The sequence below is a fragment of the Choloepus didactylus genome, chromosome X (genome assembly GCF_015220235.1).
Source record: "Choloepus didactylus isolate mChoDid1 chromosome X, mChoDid1.pri, whole genome shotgun sequence".
In the NCBI taxonomy this organism is placed as follows: domain Eukaryota; kingdom Metazoa; phylum Chordata; class Mammalia; order Pilosa; family Megalonychidae; genus Choloepus; species Choloepus didactylus.
The window spans coordinates 92,540,390-92,558,946 of record NC_051334.1 but is presented as its reverse complement, the minus strand read 5'-3'; positions in this window follow the sequence as shown (position 1 = coordinate 92,558,946).

Here is an 18,557-nt window from a genome sequence, read left to right as displayed (position 1 = left end):
AAATTACAAAAACAGAGAGTCACAGCCCCTTAATCAATTCCCAGACTTGAGACAGTTTACAGATCCAGAGCCCCTTGAATGAAGGGAAAGCCGGGTACCCTTAGGGAAGGACACTGTTACACTGCCAAAAATTTATACTGTTAATCTTCCTCCCAGCCTTCCCCAGGGGGACCTATGGCCTTTTACCAGGGTGACTGTGCATTGGGGAAAAGGAAATGATCAGATATTTCATGGATTATCAGGCACTGGGTCAGAAGTGACATTAATTCCCGGAGACCCAAAACGTCACTCTGGTCCACCAGTCAGAGTTGGGGCTTATGGAGGTCAGGTGATTGATGGAGTTTTAGCTCAGGTCTGTCTCCACAGTGGGTCCAGTGGGTCCCCGGACCCATTCTGTGGTTATTTTCCCCAGTGCCGGATGCATAATTGGAATAGACATACTCAGCAAGTGGCAGAATCCTCACACTGGTTCCCTGACTCCTGGAGTGAGGGCTATTATAGTGGGGAAAGGCCAACTGATAGCCACTAGAAACTGCCCCTGCCAGGCAAAATAGTGAACCAGAAGCAATACCGGATTCCTGGAGGGATTGCAGAGATTAATGCCACTGTTAAGGACTTGAAGGATGCAGGGGTGGTGATTCCCACCACATCCCCATTCAACTCTCCTATTTGACCTGTACAGAAAACAGATGGGGCTTGGAGGATGACTGTGGATTATCGTAAGCTTAACCAGGTGGTGACTCCAATTGCAGCTGCTGTTCCAGATGTGGTGTCATTGCTTGAGCAAATCAACACATCCCCTGGTACCTGGTATGCAGCTATTGATCTGGCAAATGCTTTTTTCTCAATTGCTGTCAGCAAGGACCACCAGAAACTGTTTGCATTCAGCTGGCAAGGCCAGCAGTTTACATTCACTGTGCTACCTCAGGGTTATATCAACTCTCCAGCTCTATGTCATAATATTGTCCGCAGGGATCTTGATTGTTTCTCCCTCCCACAAGACATCACACTGGTTCATTATATTGATGATATCATGTTGATTGGACCTAGTGAGCAAGAAGTAGCAACTGCTCTAGATTTGTTGGTGAGGTATTTGTGTGGCAGAGGATGGGAGATAAATCGAACAAAAATACAGGGGCCTTCCACCTCAGTAAAATTTCTAGGTGTCCAGTGGTGTGGGGCCTGTCGAGATATTCCTTCTAAGGTGAAGGATAAGCTGCTGCATCTGGCCCCTCCTACAACCAAAAAAGAGGCACAACACTTAGTTGGCCTCTTTGGGTTTTGGAGACAACATATTCCTCATTTAGGTGTGCTACTCTGGCCCATTTACCGAGTGACTAGAAAAGCTTCTAGTTTTTGAGTGGGACCGCAGAAAGATGAGGCTCTGCGACAGGTCCAGGCTTGCTGTGCAAGCCGCTCTGCTGCTTGGACCATATGATCCAGCTGACCCAATGGTGCTGGAAGTGTCAGTGGCAATAGAGCTGCTGTTCGGAGCCTTTGGCAGGCTCCTATAAGAGAATCACAACGCAGGCCTCTTAGGATTTTGGAGAGTAAAGCTTTACCATCCTCTGCAGATAACTACTCTCCATTTGAGAAACAGCTGTTGCCTGCTACTGGCCTTAGTAGAGACAGAATGCTTAACCATGGGCACCAAGTTACCATGAGACCCGAGTTACCTATCATGAGCTGGGTGTTGTTGACCACCAAACCATAAAGTGGGTGTGCACAGCAGCACTCCAGCATAAAATGGAAATGGTATATACGAGATAGAGCTTGAGCAAGTCCTGAAGGTACAAGTAAATTACATGAGGAAGTGGCCCAAATGCGCATGGCCCCCACTCCTTCCACCTTACCTTCTCTTTCCCATAGCACACAGCTATGGCATCTTGGGGAGTTCTTTACAGTCAGTTGACTGAGGAAGAGAAGACTCGGGCCTGGTTTACAGATGGTTCTGCATGATATGCAGGCACCACCCAAAAGTGGACAGCTGCAGCACTGCAGCCCCTTTCTGGGATGTCCCTGAAGGACAGTGGTGAGAGGGAATCCTCCCAGTGGGCAGAACTTCGAGCAGTGCACCTGGTTGTTCACTTTGCTTAGAAGGAGAACTGGCCAGAGGTGCATCTGTATACTGATTCCTGGGCTGTTGCTAATGGTTTGGCTGGATGGTCAGGGACTTCGAAGGAACATAATTGGAAGATTGGTGGCAAAGAAGTCTGGGGAAGGGGTATGTGGATACCCCTTTCTGAGTGGGCAAACAACATGAAGATATTTGTGTCCCATGTGAATGCTCACCAGAGGGTGACTTCAGCAGAAGAAGGCTTTAATAACCAAGTGAATAAAATGACCCATTTGGTGGATACCAATCAGCCTCTTTCCCCAGCAACTCCTGTCATTGCCCAATGGGCTCATGAACAAAGTGGTCATGGTGGTAGGGATGGAGGTTATGCATGGGCTCAGCAACATGGACTTCCACTCACCAAGGCTGACCTGGCCACGGCCACTGCTGAGTGTCCAATCTGCCAGCAGCAGAGACCCACACTCAGTCCCTGATATGGCACCATTCCTCGGGGTGATCAGCCTGCTACTGGTGGCAGGTTGATTACATCAGATCACTTCCATCATGGAAAGGGCAGCGATTTGTTCTTACTGGAATAGACACATACTCCAGATATGGGTTTGCCTTCCCTGCACGACATGCTTCTGCAAAATCTATGATCTGTGGACTTACAGAATGCCTCATCCACCATCATGGTATTCCACACAGCATTGCTTCAGACCAAGGAACCCACTTCACAGCAAATGAAGTGAGGGAATGGGCACATGCTCATGGAATTCTGTGGTCTTACCATGTTCCCCATCATCCAGAGGCAGCTGGGTTGATAGAATGGTGGAATGGCCTATTGAAGACTCAATTATGGCGCCAACTAGGTAGCAATACCTTGCAGGGTTGGGGCAGTGTTCTCCAGGTGGCTGTGTATGCTGTGAATCAGCGTCCACTCTATGGTGCTGTTTCTCCCATAGCCAGGATTCATGGGTCCAGGAATCAAGGGGTGGAAACAGGAGTGGCACCACTCACTATCACTCCTAGTGATCCACTAGGGAAATTTTTGCTTCCTGTCCCTGCAAGTTTAAGCTCTGCTGGTCTACAGGTCTTGGTTCCAAAAGGAGGAGTGCTTCCACCAGGAAACACAACAATAATCCCATTGAACTGGAAGTTAAAGACTGCCACCTGGCCACTTTGGGCTTCTTATGCCTCTGAATCAACAGGCAAGGAAGGGGATTACTGTACTGGCTGGGGTGATTGATCCTGACTATCAAGGGGAAATAGCACTGCAACTACACAATGGAAGTAAAGAAGAGTTTTCCTGGAATACAGGAGATCCCCTATGGTGTCTCTTCGTACTTCCATGCCCTGTGATTAAATTCAATGGAAAACTGCAACAACCCAATCCAGGCAGGACTACCAATGGCCAAGAAACTTCAGGAATGAAGGTTTGGGTCACCCCACAAGGCAAAGAACCACAGCCAGCTGAAGTGCTTGCTGAGGGTAAAGGGAACATGGAATGGGTAGTGGAAGAAGGTCGTGATAAATATGAACTACGGCCACGTGACCAGTTACAGAAACGAGGACTATGATGACATGAATATTTCCTCCTCGTTTTGTTATGATTATGTTTGTATTTGTCTGTAAAGCAAATATCTTTGCTTTCTTCTCTGTCTTATCCCCTTATCATATGGCATAAGCTGTAATGTTTTATAGAAGTCGTCCAAGGCTTTAACTTCCCCAGCAGCTTTAGTATCTGAAAGGCAACTAGCTACAGTAGGGTCACAAAGGGCCTCTTTCAGAGAATATTTGTGTCCCAGAGGAGGCATGTACATTCATTTGAAGGTATGGTTTTAGGTGATGTGTACAACTGCCAAGTTGACAAGGGGTGGACTGTGATGGTTGGGTTCATGTGTCAACTTGGCTAGGTGACCCAGCTGTCTGGTCAAGCGGGCACTGGCCTGACATTTGCTGTGAGGATATTTGAGGCTGGTTAATAAACCAACGGGCTGGTTTGTTGGATCATCAGTCAATTGACTGCGGCTGACTGATGACTCATCAAGGGGCATGCCTTCCACAATGAGAGAATGCAATTAGCTGGATTTAGTCTGGGTGATCAGCCAGTTTGTTGGATCATCAGTCAATTGACTGCAGCTGACTGATGACTCATCAAGGGGCATGCCTTCCACAATGAGAGAATGCAATTGGCTGGATTTGTTCCAGGTGATCAGCTGAAGGCTTATAAGCGGGACGGTTAGAGAACCTTCACTTCTTCGGCTGCCCAGTGAAGCATTTCCTGGGGAGCTCATCGAAGTTGCCGGTTCATTTCCTGAGGAGTTCATCGAGCACGTTCGTCGAAGATCCCAGTTCATCTCCTGAGGATTTCGTCGAAGTTGACAGTTCATTTCCTGAGGAGTTCGTCAAAGTTGTTGGTTCATTTCCCAAGAGAACCCTAACTAATACAAGTATCCAGAATCTTTTTAATTTGGTCAACAGTTTCTTTTATTTCCATGAGATCATCTACTTTTTTATTTACTCTTGCAAGTTCTTCTTTACGCTCTTCTAGGGTGTTCTTCATGTCCTTTATATCCTGTGCCATGATCTTCTTCATGTCCTTTATATCCTGTGCCATGCTCTCATTGTTTGTCTTTAGTTCTTTGATTAATTTCCCCAAGTACTATGTCTCCTCTGATATTTTGATTTGGGTGTTTGGGTTTGTGTTCTCCATATCGTCTGGTTTTATCATATGCTTTAAAATGTTTTGTGGTTTTTGGCCTCTTGGCATTTGCTTTACTTGATAGGGTTCTTTCAGCATATGAAAAATAGCAATCTCTAATTTGTCAGATCTGCAGCTTGGTGGTGTATTCTTTAACTAACTAGCAGATGGCCTCTGTGAGTCATCTATTCCCCTCAGGTGAGTTCTCCCCAACTTTTCTTTGTGATGTTTGGGGGTCTGATTCTTGTGGGGTCCAATTGGTGCACCAAGTTTGGGTGTGTTGGTGCTGTCTGCCATGAATGTGGGGTGTGTGTCTGAGTGGTTATGGAGGGAGGGCATCTTTAATAATCAAACCTCCCATTTGTTCCTGGAGATTTAAGGCTGCTGTAGGAGTCTAAACCTTCATTTCAGTCTCACCACAGATTGTCTCTGCCATTAACCTACAAGTCCTTGGTATTGGTGTAGGGTCCCTGAGATTTCAGAGCAGGTCTCCCTTCCCAGCTGTGCTCTTCCAGGACCTCTGCTGAGGGAAGGCTTTACCGCATCACAAGTGGGTGTTGGCCCTCCAGGGGAGCCCTGGGCTGCTGGGCCATGCAGGGGTGTTCCCAGCCTGCTGTAAAGATGGCTGAATTGGGCATGTTAATTTCCCCCTTTTCACATAGCTCCACCTTCCCAGCTCTGGGACAATTAGCTGTGAGTGCACTAAGGGCCACTGTCCACATCTGATATTGTGGTGTGTGCATGTGTTGTGGGAAACACTTCCCATCACACTGGGACCCTTGGCAAAGCTCTGGGCCGTGGCTCTGGCCCTGGGCAGGAGCATCCCCATCCTTCTGGGAAGATGGCTTCAAGGAGCATTGTTTCTTTCTCCTTTTGGCTCCCCTCTGCCCTCCTGGCTCTGAGACAATTATCAGCAAATGCAGGAAGAGCTATCTTCCATGCCAGATACTGAGGCATTTGCAAGGCCTGCTTCACTGTGTGGTTCTCACTGCCATATACACAGCCACTCCCTGTTTTTTTTTTTTTTTTTTAAAGAACAAGTCCATTTCCAAATGCCAACCCATGGTTTCCGCACATTGCAGTGTGGCCACCATACTTTCAGCCAGCTCACACACTCATTTCAGAACACAGACTCCCAGTTTTACCAAATGCATGGTCTCTGTGGATTTAGCAGACCTTATCTGGCTGGTGCATCACTGGAACTGGTGTTCTAGGTCACTTTCTGGCTTTTATCTAGTATTTTTCATGGAGGTGTTTTTTTGCCCTGTCTCACCTAGCTGCCATCTTAGGTTCCTGCCTATAGGATTTTGATTGTATTGTCTTCTAGCTTGCTGATTCTTTATTCTGCCTGTTCAAATCTCCTGTAGTATGCTTCTAGTGTATTTTAATATCTTCTATTGTGCCTTTCATCCCCATAATTCCTGTGATTTTTCTATTTATACTTTCAAATTCTTCTTTAGGTTCACACAATGTCTTCTTAATATCCTTTATGTCTTTAACCATATTTTCCTTCATCTCATCAGTTGATTTAGGAGATTTGTTTGAAATTATTTAATAAGTTCTTCCAAATTCTGTGTCTCCTCTGAAGTTTTCTTTTTTTTTTCCCTTGAGTGGACCATATCTTCTTGTTTCTTAGTATGGCTTATAATTACTTTGTTGACATTAGACATCTTATCATCTTGAGTTTACTCTGAAGATCAGCGTCTCTTTTATGACTAGGGTTTTGTTATTGATTGTTTTTGTGTTAAGACTCTTCATTGATACTTAGTCTGCCTTATTCCAGACTTTTAGAATAGCCTGAGTTTAAGTGATCAGATATTTTCAGCACTTCATCTGCTTCTTGCCCTGGATACATGATACAAGTTTTGAGATTGTACTTTTGTGCAATTTTTTTCAGCTCCAGAAGAAGCTTCCTTTCCTCTGTTCCTTCTCTGGGAATATTGATATGTTTGTTTTTGTGCACAATTTTCTCCCCAGCTTCTATGATTTGTTTACATTCTCTCCCTAACTCAGTGCCCCATTATCCTTTCACTTTTCAGTTCTGGGAACTTCTTTTCTTACAGCAGTTCAATTTAACTCCCCTTTTTTCTCTCCCTGAGACTTTACTACATCCAGTTTCTTCCCTTTTATGGTATCCTGTCCCACAGAGCCAGCTGTGGTCAATCCCAAAAGGTGCATCACTCCAGAAAAGTCCTTTTTGTTTTAGGTGGTCCAGACAGCAGAAACTGGAGTGAGAACACCACTTTCCAAACAAATCTTCTCTTTTCTTTTCTCCTGCTGAGGGCCATTATGCATATGGCACTCCTCAGTGGCTTGTTGTCTGCCCTTGGTTTATGCTGACTTGGGACCCAGTTCCTAGATACGCATGGGGCTCTACCATGTTCCTGCAAGTGGCTTTAAAGCCTGCAACTCTGGTGGAAGAATGGTATCCTGGCCTCTCTGTCTTTGAGGGACTGCCAAGTTTTGCAGGACTGAGTGAGGGGAGGCAGTGAGACTGGCATTCTAGGATGGCAATTTCTTAGGTGGTATTTTAATTTTTCACTTCAGCATTTGTGTAGTCCTTCTTCAGTCTGTACCACCCAGCAGAGTTTAAACAAGTGGAATTTATCCTTTTATTCCTATATCCTCAACAAACTTTTGGTGAATGAGTAACTAAGCATTATTAATCCTAGAAATCACCACCTCTGGCACTCTGAAAAGTAGTATGTTGTAAGCTATTATTTTCTACTTATTTTAACTTTTTATGTTTGTTTGTCTTGTTTTGACTTCTTCACTGGATTTTGAAATCAATTTCATGAGAACGAAGATAAAATTTGTTAACTTTGAATCCCTCTCACAGACTATATTATGCCTTGAATAGGGTGAGTATTCCATAAATCCTGGTTGATTTCATTCAAGACAGACTGTGGGGGGAAACCACTTTCATGTGGTTTTAAATCTTAGCAGTTAAAACTAGCAAAAATAAAACAAAATATACAAAGTGTATATTTATGAATGGAAACTATTTGGATTCTTGAATCTAAAGAATCAAAATTATCTCCCCTCTTTAAGGAATCAACTGCTAAAATTTTTACCCTTAAATTGGCATTAAGTACTAACACAGATGTTACAAAGTAATATCTGAGAGAAAGCTTTTATTTTAAGCTGTTATTACCTTTGATTTAATAATCAGACTTAGAAATAAACTATCAATTTTTAATTTTATCACACCTTTTCTTGGTCAGAGATTTTCCATATTCAGATGCATGTGTCATTGCATATGAATACTGATTTAGAGGAAGTAGAATTCCCTGGATAATATGCTGACACAATAGCTCATTTAACCTAAAAGTGGACCTTTAATACAATCCATTAAACTCTGACATTTAGACTGTTTACTGTTAATACATATTAAATTTCATAGTAGAAGCAAGAGTTGCTTTTTTTTCAGCAAGAGCTGAATCCAAAATAAATAAAAAGATGGTGTTTTCATAACAAGCTGCCCTGTAAATTAATCCACAGGTAATAGAGTAACTGCTGTTGTGGCAAAATGGCTCTTTTATTATTTTCTCTTCTTAAGACCATAAGAGAAAGAACAGGAAAAAAAAACCTTCATTATGTATGAAACCTTTTGCACTTTGACATAAGTTCTTCCAGCCAAATCCTACTTTTTGATTTAAACAAACTTAAACCATATTCCATTTCACAAAAGCAAAATCTGCAGAACATGTGGTTTTTAAAATAGAAGCATGTGCATCAACTGTTCTGCATGAAGATCTTTCTGAAAAGAGTCTCCAGGGAAAGCCAGGGAGCACAATAAAAGGGTCAAAGAGAGTGAGGTCAAGCCTTCTATGAAGTGTAAAGTCCAGACAGAAGCATAAATGATATTTAATATGCATGCTCAGGGGCTCCTGTTGAGTGCCCTGTTTGGTAACCTGGATAAGAATGCTTGGTTAGTGGATAAAAATGTAACTTTAGAAATAGGCAGGAACTCTTGTGCTTGGCCACCTGTATTCTCATCCAGAGAAGGTGGAAGGGATTTTAAGTAAACATACAGTTCAAACTTTCTTCTATTATGTTTCCTTACAACATTCCAGTTTCAAAAGAGCCATTTATAAAAACTGCCATTTCAGTGATGCCTTGACAACACTCAGTGGCCATTATGACAAAGTTCATATTCTGTTTTTCCATTGATAAAATAATACATTTTTAAAGTTGTAAATAAAAAGTGAGGGAAAAGTAGAAATTATCTTTGCTGCAATAGCTGAATTATATTTGCTGAATTGTCATATGAATGAGCATCTTTGTTGCAGATTTTGGCATTCAATACTACTACTACTATATCTAAAATAAATATTGTGAACTCTGAAAGCAGTTTTTAAAGTCAATCAACAGTGAATATTAGCACTTCAAGCAAACCATCCTTCTGAGCATGAAAAAAAATGGATCAGGTTTCAAATGTTGACCTAAGAATATAATAACATCTTCCTAAATCTCATTATGCCTTATGCCCATTTAAGGGCATCTGGGGCTCAGAATGATGAAAAATCAGTGTAAAATTATGATCCCCTAAATCTAGCAGTAGCCCTTTGAATATTAGTTTGGATTAGTAGATTTACTGCTAATCCAAATACTCTGGTCTAAATTCTGCCTGAAACATCTGCAACTACGGGCCTCTGAAAATTGTAGGAAGTTAGGCTTTTGAAAGGCTGGCAAGCAGCCTTTATGCTCCAGGCATAGGCTTCATGCATTTTTCTGTGAAGTACAGTTCTTCAGAGCTGCATTTCCTCTATGTTTGCAATGACAGGTCTTCAATCTGTGGTAATGGCAATATTTAGCAATAGAATTAAATTAATCATATGTTCTTTTCTAGACCAAGCAAATTTGGAGTCAAATTTTTGCACAAAGATGTACACGATATTAGAACAAGTTGCTTATATTCTTGAGGTGGTCAAAGGTTTAGGCAATGGGAACTGTCTGAAAACAAAGTTTTATATCAATTCCTGCTAAATCAGAGATTCAATTGCAAATTCTCATCCCAACAGCTTTTATATGATTTGGGGATACTATTTAGAATTCCTGAAGTTTTTCAAATTAGTGAATCTGTGAAATTCAAATATAAGTGGTACTAGTTTCTTTTGTGATGTGATAAGGTATATTTTAAAATATAATTATGTGGAGGCATCAGAATGGAAATCATGTCAGCAAGAATTAGACACAACACATAAAATGATTCAGAAGTTATGTTCCATTCAAAATTAGATGGCACTAATTCCACTAACTAATGTAAACTTGCCTACCACTTATCTGACAAAGGAATTTTGCACTTATGCTATTAAAAACTATCATTTTTGAGCCCCACTACAATGTGCCATACTTTTACATACATTAGCATTGATCTTCATAAAACAGAATGAAGTAGAAATTATTATGTCTATCTTAGAGCAGAGAAAATGAGGCTCAGGGAGAATAAGTGACTTTTCCAAAGTCTAAAGTTTAGCTGTAATTTAAACCCAGATATGTGTTTCCAAAATTCTTGAATTTTTGACTATCACATTACCCCAAAAATTATACATTAGCTTAGACCTTTCAACATGGTCAGTGACTTCTCACAAAATCTGAGTCATTTCCCAGTTGCTCCCTTGTATATATGCAACAAAAGTAATCTACCCAGAATCAATGATCCCAAATTCTTTGAGTTTCAAGGGACCTATGAGAGTCAGCCAATTCAGAAATCACTCTATTTGCATAACTGACAGATGCCAGCTCAAGTTGCCCAGGGAGTCATTTACAGAGATAGAGATAACATCAAGATCGGCATTATCAAAATTTTCAAATGTTTTCTTGAACTTCCAAAACTAAAACACATTTTACAAGTCCTATGGCATCAACATGCTTTCAGAAACTCAACAGCTTTTTTCAAAGTAGTTATTTCTTTTCAACAACTGATATTCACATGATTTTGGATTTGTATAGAGTTACATAATTTTGCATCAAATTCATTCTATTAGAAAACATTTATGTTATGCTGCATGAATAACTCTATAATATAAATGTAATTTTAAATAATATAATTAAATGCAAAATAGTCATGACAAGAGATAGTAGGCACCCAGTTGGTAAAATTCATTCCAAAGGAATATTCATTGTTTACTGTTTTTTTCTTTTATTTTTTAAATTCAATTTTATTGAGATATATTCATATACCATGCAGTCATACAGAGCATACATTCAATTGTTCACAGTACCAATATATAGTTGTTTGTCCATCACCAAAATTAATTTTTGAACATTTTCATTACCACACACATGCAAAAAAAATATTAAAAATTAAAGGGAAAAAGACAATTAAAGTAAAAAAGAACACTGGGTGCCTTTTTTTTTTTTTTTTTGCACCCATTTTCTACTTATCCATCCATACACTGGACAAAGGGGAGTGTGGTCCATATGGCTTTCCCAATCACATTGTCACCCCTCATAAGCTACATTTTTATACAATCATCTTCAAGATTCTTGGGTTCTGGGTTGTAGTTTGATAGTTTCAGGTATTTACTGCTAGCTATTCCAATTCATTAGAACCTAAAAAGGGTTATCTATATTGTTCACAAGAGTGCCCACCAGAGTGACCTCTCAGCTCTTTTTGGGATCTTTCTGCTACTGGAGCTTATTTCATTTCCTTTCACATCCCTCTTTTTGTCAAGTAGATGAACTCCATCCCACAGTGCCACGTCTAGATTCCTCCCCGGGAGTCATATTCCATGTTGCCAAAGAGATTTACTCCCCTGGGTATCAGATCTCATGTAGCGGGGAGGGCAGTGATTTCACCTGTCAAGTTGGCTTAGCTAGAGAGAGAGAGGGCCACATGTGAGCAAAGCAGAGGCATTCAGGAGGAAACACTTAGGCAAAATTATAGGCAGGCCTAGCTTCTTTGGAGCCACAGCCTTCCCAAGGGCAAATCCCATGGTAGATGGCTCAGCCCATCAAATCACCAGTCCCCTATGTCTTTGAACACATCAGCAACCATCGAGGTGGAGAAGCCCAACACCCCTGCATTCTCCACAATCTCCTCAGAGGGGCTCTACATAATTTTATCATTTTCTTAAATAAACTCTTTTTTAATGAACTATTAACTATATCAAAAAATTTTTTAAAAACTTACATTAAAAAGCATTTCAAACAAACCATAACAAAGGGAGAAAGAAAAAGACAACTAACCTAAAATAATTACTTTACTTCCAACTCTACCCCAAGTAAATAACCTAATATAGCAACATTTCTGAGAACTTGTTCCTACCATTCCCAGCAGAAATTAACAAACCATAGTCATTCCTGGGCATTCCCAGAACATTAAATTTACACACAATTGCTTATCTGTTCTTCTTGGGATAATGTCCCCCCTTCATTAATTGCTCTCTATTGCAAGTTCCCCTACATTCTACATTATAAACCACTTATTTTACATTTTTTGAAGTTCACATTAGAGGTAGCATATAATATTTAGCTTTTTGTGCCTAGCTTATTTCACTCACCATTATGTCTTCAAGGTTCATCCATGTTGTCATATGTTTCATGACATTGTTCCTTCTTACAGCTGTGTAGTATTCCATTGTGTGTATATACCACATTTTATTTATATACTCATCTGTTTAAGGACATTTGGGTTGTTTCCATCTGTTGGCAATTGGGAATAATGCTGCTATGAACATTGGGATGCAGATATTTGTTAGCATAACTGCTCTCACATCTTCTGGGTATATACCGAGAAGTGCAATTGCTGGATCAAAGGGTAAATCTATATCTATTTTTCTAAGAAACTGCCAGACTGACCTCCAGAGTGGCTGAACTATTATACAGTCCCAACAACAATGAATAAGAGTTCCAATTTCTCCACATCCTCTCCAGCATTTTTAGTTTCCTGTTTGTTTAATGGCAGCCATTCTAATTGGAGTGAGATGGCATCTTATTGTGGTCTTAATTTGTATCTTTATAATGGCTAGGGAAGCTGACCATTTTTTCATGTGTTTCTTGGCCATTTGTATTTAATCTTTGGAGAACTGTCTTTTCATATCTTTTGCCCATTTTATAATTGGGCTGTCTGTACTACTGTCATTGATTTCTAGGATTTATTTATATATGCAAGATATCAGAATTTTGTCAGATACATGGTTTCCAAAAATTTTTCCCAGTGAGCTGGCTGCCTCTTCACCTTTTTGACAAATTCCTTTGAGGAAAACAAACTTCTAAGCTTGAGGAGTACCTATTTATCTATTTTTTCTTTTGTTGCTTGTGCTTTGGGTGTAAGGTCTAGGAAGTGGCCACCTAATACAAGGTCTTGAAAAGGTTTCCCTGCATTATCTTCTAGGAGCTTTATGGTACAGTCTTTCATATTGAGGTCTTTGATCCACTTTGAGTTAACTTTTGTGAAAGGTGTGAGGTAGGGGTCCTCTTTCATTCTTTTGGACATGGATATCCAACTTTCCCAGCCCCATTTGTTGAAAAGACTGTTATGTCCCAGTTCAGTGGCTTTGGGGGCCTTATCAAAGATCAGTCAGCCATAGATCTGGGGGTCTACCTCCAATTTCTCAATTGAATTCCATTGATCAGTATGCCCATCTCTGTTCCAATACCATGCTGTTTTAACTACCGTGGGTTTATAATAGGCTTCAAAATCAGGGAGTGTAAGTCTTCCCACTTCATTTTTAGAGTATTTGTAGCAATTCGAGGCATCTTCCCTTTCCAAATAAATTTGATAACTAGCTTTTCCAAGTCTGCAAAGTAGATTGATGGAATTGTGATTGGGATTGCATTAAATCTGTAGATGAGTTTAGGTAGAATTGACATCTTAATGACTTTTAGCCTTCCTGTTGATGGACATGGAATATTTTTCCATCTTTTAAGGTCCCTTTCTATTTCTTTTAGTAGAGTTATGTAGTTTCCTTTGTATAGATTTTTTTACATCTTTGATTAAGTTTATTCCTAGGTACTTGATATTTTTAGCTGCTATTGAAAATGGTATCTTTTTCTTGAGAGTGTCTCTTCACTTTGTTCATTTCTAGCATATAGAAACATTACTGACTTATGTGCATTAATCTTGTATCCCACTACTTTCCTAAATTTCTTTAGTAACTCTAGCAGCTGTATCATCAATTTCTCAGGGTTTTCCAGGTATAAGATTATATTATCTTCAATTAATGACAGTTTTACTTCTTCCTTTCCAATTTGGATGCCTTTTATTTCTTTGTCTTGCTGGATTGCCCTGGCTAGCACTTCTAGCACAATGTTGAATAACAGTGGTAACAGTGGACATCCTTGTCTTGTTCCTGATCTTAGAGGGAAGGCTTTCAGTCTCTCATCATTGAGTACTGTGCTGGCTGTGGGTTTTTCATATATGCTCTTTATCATATTGAGGAAGTTTCCTTCAGTTCCTACTTTCTGAAATGTATTCATCAAAAAGGGATGTTGGATTTTGTTGAATGCTTTTTCAGCATTTATTGAGATGATCATTTGAATTTTCTCTTTTGATTTTTTAATGTGTTGTAACACATTGATTTGGGTGTTTGTGTTTGAGTTATTCATATCATCTGGTTTTCTCATATGCTTCAAAATTTTCTGTTTTTTGGCCTCTTGGCATTTGCTTTACTTGATAGGGTTCTTTTAGGATATGGAGGCTGATTCACTTATCTCTAATTTGTTAGATCTACAGCTTTGTGTAGTACACATTCTCTAACTAACCAGCAGGTGGCATCCATAAGCCATCTATTCCCCTCAAGCCAGTTCTCCTAAACTTTGTCTTTGTGGTGAGTGGGTGTCTGAGTCTTGTGGGGGTCCAATTGGTGTAACAAGTTTGCATGTGTAGTTGGTGCTGCCCACCCTGAATGTGGGGCATGTGTCTGAGCAGTTAGGGAAAGAGGGGGGCTTTAATAATTGAATCTCCCAGGTGTTCCTAGAGATTTAAAGCTGTTGCAATAGTCTAATCTTTCAGTTCAGTCTCACCACAGTTTTTCCCTGCCACTGACCCACAAGTCCTTGATATTGCTGTATGGTCCCTGGGACTTGCAAGTGCATCCTGCTTCAAAGCCATGCCCTTACAGGGCTTCTGCTGAAGGAAGACTGCTGCATCACAGGTGAGTGCCATCCCCCAAGGGAAGTTCTGGGTTGCAGGGCCATGTAGGGGTGTTCTCAGCCTGCTGAAAGGATGGATGATTGGGGCATTTTAATTTCCCTCTTTCACACATCTCCACCTTCCCTTCTCTTGTACAATTATCTGTGGGTGTGAAAAGGCTATCATCCAAGCCAGATATTGTCATGTGTGCATGTGTTGCTGGACACACTTCTCATCACAATGGGTTGTTTGGGGCAGCTCTGAACAGGTTTTATTTTAGATCCTTCCAGTCAATTGTGTGTGTGTGTGCACATGTGTGCACATGATGTATATGTGAATTAATTCAGATCATTTTATGTATGATTTATGTTCTAGTTTGCTAATGCTGTGGAATGCAAAACACCAGAAATGGATTGGCTTTTATAAAAGGGGGTTTATTTGGCTACACAATTACAGTCTTAAGGCCATAAAGTGTCCAAGGTAACACATCAATAATCGGGTACCTTCACTGGAGGATGGCCAATGGTGTCTGGAAAACCTCTGTTAGCTGGGAAGGAACGTGGCTGGCATCTGCTCCAAAGTTCTGGTTTCAAAATGGCTTTCTCCCAGGACACTCCTCTCTAGCAAGCTTGCTCCTCTTCAAAACGTCACTCACAGCTGCACTGTGTTCCTTCTCTTTGAGTCAGCTCATTTATATGGCTCCACTGATCAAGGCCCACCCTGAATGGGTGGGGCCGTGCCTCCATGGGAATATCTCATCAGAGTCATCACCCACAGCTGGGTGGGGCACAATCCAAGCAAATCTAATCAGCACCAAAATGTCTGCCCCACAAGACTACATCAAAGATAATGGCGTTTGGGGGACACAATACATTCAAACTGGCACAATTTATGTATGATTTTATCTTGATTTTTCACTTTGTTTATCATTAAAATTTCCTATATCATAAAAGATTTTTATAATATGATATATAATGAATACATGGTATTCTATCAAATGATTATGCCACAATTTATTTCTGCAATCCCCTAGTTTGATACTTTTGGCTTGTTTCAAGATGTTTTAAAATTAAAAAATATGTTGCAGTGATTATAATTTTATATAAGTCTTTGTGCACCACTATGCCATTTTGTACATATTATGTTCCCCAGAAAAAGCCATATTTTTGATGCAATCTTGTGGGGGCTGATTGACTAATCTTTTTGATCAGGGTGTGACCTCTTTATTAGATTATTTCCATGGAGATATGGACCCTGCCCATTCTGGGTGGGTCTTGATTTAATCACTGGAGTCCTATAAAAGAACTCACAAAGAGAAGGACCTCAAAGCAGCTGGGAGTGACATTTTGGAGAGCAGCTGAGAGAGACATTTTGGAGAAGGCCACTGAAAGCAGACTTTTGCTGACAGTTTGGACATGTTAGCCCAGTGTTCGATTTTGCTGACACTTTGGAGAGCCAGAGGCCAGTGTTTGCTCCGGAGAAACTAAGAGAGAACAAAATGCCCCAAGAACAACATTTTGAAGAATGCACACAAGCTGAGAGAGTAGGTAGAATACAACCTAGGATCAGCAGATTCCAGCCAGGTCCCTTCCCAGCTAACAGAGTTTTACTGGACACCATGGGCCTTCTTTTGATGAAGGTATACTCATGTTGATGTCTTAATTTGGACATTTTTCTGGCCTTCAAACTGTAAATATGTAGCCACTTTTATAAAAGTCAACCCATTTCTGTTATTTTGTATAACAACAGCGTTAGCAAACCAGAACAGATTTTGGTACCAGAGAAATGGGGTGCTGCTGAGTTTGCAAATACCAAGCATGTTGGAACTGATTTTTAAGTGCATAAGAGGAAGATTCTGGAAGAATTGTGAGGAGATTGATACAAAAGGCTTAGGCTGCTTTGAAGAGACTGTTGGTAGAAATATGGACTCTAAAGATAGCTCTGATGTGGCTTTGAACATAAATGTTGAATGTGTAATTGCAAACTGGAAGGAAAGCAAACCTTGTTTAAAAGTGGCTATGAATTTGGCAAAATTGAATCTTGGTGTCAGAAGGAAGGAAGAATTTGAAAGCAACAAGCTGGCAATACCTAAGGATATCTCCAGACTATATGTGGAGGGTGTAGCCTGGCTTCTCCTTGCAGCTTATAGTAAAATGTGAGAGGACAGAGATAAACTGAGAATTGAACTCTTGGTTACAAAGAAACCAGAAACTGATAGTTTGAAAAATTCTAGGCTTTGATAAAGTGAGACTGCAGAAGCTACAGCCCAATGTGAGGATTTATTGAAATATGGAACCAGCCAGCCATTTCAGTACAAGCCAGGACTGGAGATGGAATTACCCAGAAAGGATTTGTGGAAAGTCATTCATCTGACAGTTTTGAATCCTGTAAACTGCATGCCAATCCTACAAAAATTTGAGATCTGTATAGACAGAATCACTGCTGGTTTAGACTGGAGGAGATGGAGATGGAACAAATTGAAGGAAAAATTTCTTAAAGAAAAGATCATGAAAGTTGAGGTCTGGAGACAAGAGGTCTCATGCGGGGAGAGTGGAATAATCCATGCACGTGAGAAGGGTGTGTTTGCTCCAGAGGCTGAGGGCAAGCCTTCTGCCTCGATGTTCAGGAAAAGTGCTGTGACCCCAGGCCTCAGAGAGGGTGGAGCTAATTCCCTGGGGACTGGAGAAAGCCTGGCTGGCACTGCACTTTTTGGAGAGGAGAGACTTTGCCGCAGAGAGGCAGAGTCTGGGTGGCAGCTTGATCATTGAGGAGGGTGGGGCTGAGAATAAGGTGGTCTCCCCAATGTGTGGATATGTTGGAGTACTAACCCCAGTATTTGGAGAGAAAAGGGCTGCTGCAGAGACCCTTGGAATGGGTGGCACAGCCACTTTCCCAAGACTTTAGGAAAAAAGGTAATTCCATAAATGACTCTCAGACTTTGAAATCTAGTGGAGTTTGCCCTGCATGTTTTAGGAACTATTTATATCCCTTAAACTCTGTTTTCCTTTCAGTTTCTCTCTATGGCAATGGTCATGTTTACCCTATGACTATCCCTCCTTTGAATATTGGAAGCAGATAACTTGTTCTGTTTCACAGTTCCACAGCTAGAAGGGAATTTTGCATTAGGACAGATCACACCTGTAAATTATTTTGATGGGATCTTGTACTTAACTACTATTACTAAAATGATTTAAGTTTCTCTGATATTGTGATGGGGTAAATGTGTTTTGTATATGGAAAGATCATGTTTTTCTGGGGTCTATGGAGTGGAATATGCCAGTTTGTATATATTATGTCCCCCAGAAATAAATATATTTTTGATGCAATCTTCTGGGGACAGATTGATTAATCTTTTTGACCAGGGTGTGACCTCTTGATTAGATTATTTCCATGGAGATGTGGACTCTGCCCATTCTGGTTGTGTCTTGATTTAATCACTGGGGTCCTATAAAAGAACTCACAAACAGAAGGACCTCAGAGCAGCTGGGAGTGACATTTTGGAGAGCAGCTGAGAGAGACCTTTTGGAGCTAGCCACTGAAAGCAGACTTTTGCTGACACATTGGAGAGCCAGAGGTGTTTGCTCAGGAGAAACTAAAAGAGGACAAAATGCCCCAAGAACAACATTTTGAAGAATGCACAGGAGCTGAGAGAGAAGCTGGAACATAACCTGGGATGTGCAGATGCCAGCCAGATTCCTTCCCAACTAACAGAGATT